Source organism: Myotis davidii, unplaced genomic scaffold (genome assembly GCF_000327345.1).
Source record: "Myotis davidii unplaced genomic scaffold, ASM32734v1 scaffold1477, whole genome shotgun sequence".
Lineage (NCBI taxonomy): Eukaryota > Metazoa > Chordata > Mammalia > Chiroptera > Vespertilionidae > Myotis > Myotis davidii.
The window spans coordinates 108809-109209 of record NW_006288182.1 but is presented as its reverse complement, the minus strand read 5'-3'; positions in this window follow the sequence as shown (position 1 = coordinate 109209).

The following is a 401-nucleotide window of genomic DNA, read 5'->3' as shown; positions in this document are numbered from 1 at the left end:
CTGGGAACCTTCCAGTCCCCAGCCCTTCCTCCAGGTCCCCGGCTCCGTGGAGCGTAAACTGCCAGGCTGGGGGCGGGTCTGGTAGGGGGAACTGAGGCTAAGAGGGCCCACGCGGCCCCTCCGGGTCCCCAGGGTGCCGGTCGGCATTTTCCAGGTGATGTCACAGCCTTCACGCCTACGTCACGTTGAGCATATGACATCATGCCCAAGCCCAGGCGCCAGAGCCCTCCTGCCGAAACCGCGAGGTTTCTCTTGGTGGAGCCACCCGTGCGCGTCCCAGGGCTGTGGGTAGGGTAGGGGCCTGGAGGGAGTGCGCCGTCCAGCTTATCTGGGGACCCTCTCCCCTTCTTGCTCTTCTCTGTCCTCCCAGCTCGCGGTCCTCGGGGTCCCGGGCGCGGGCG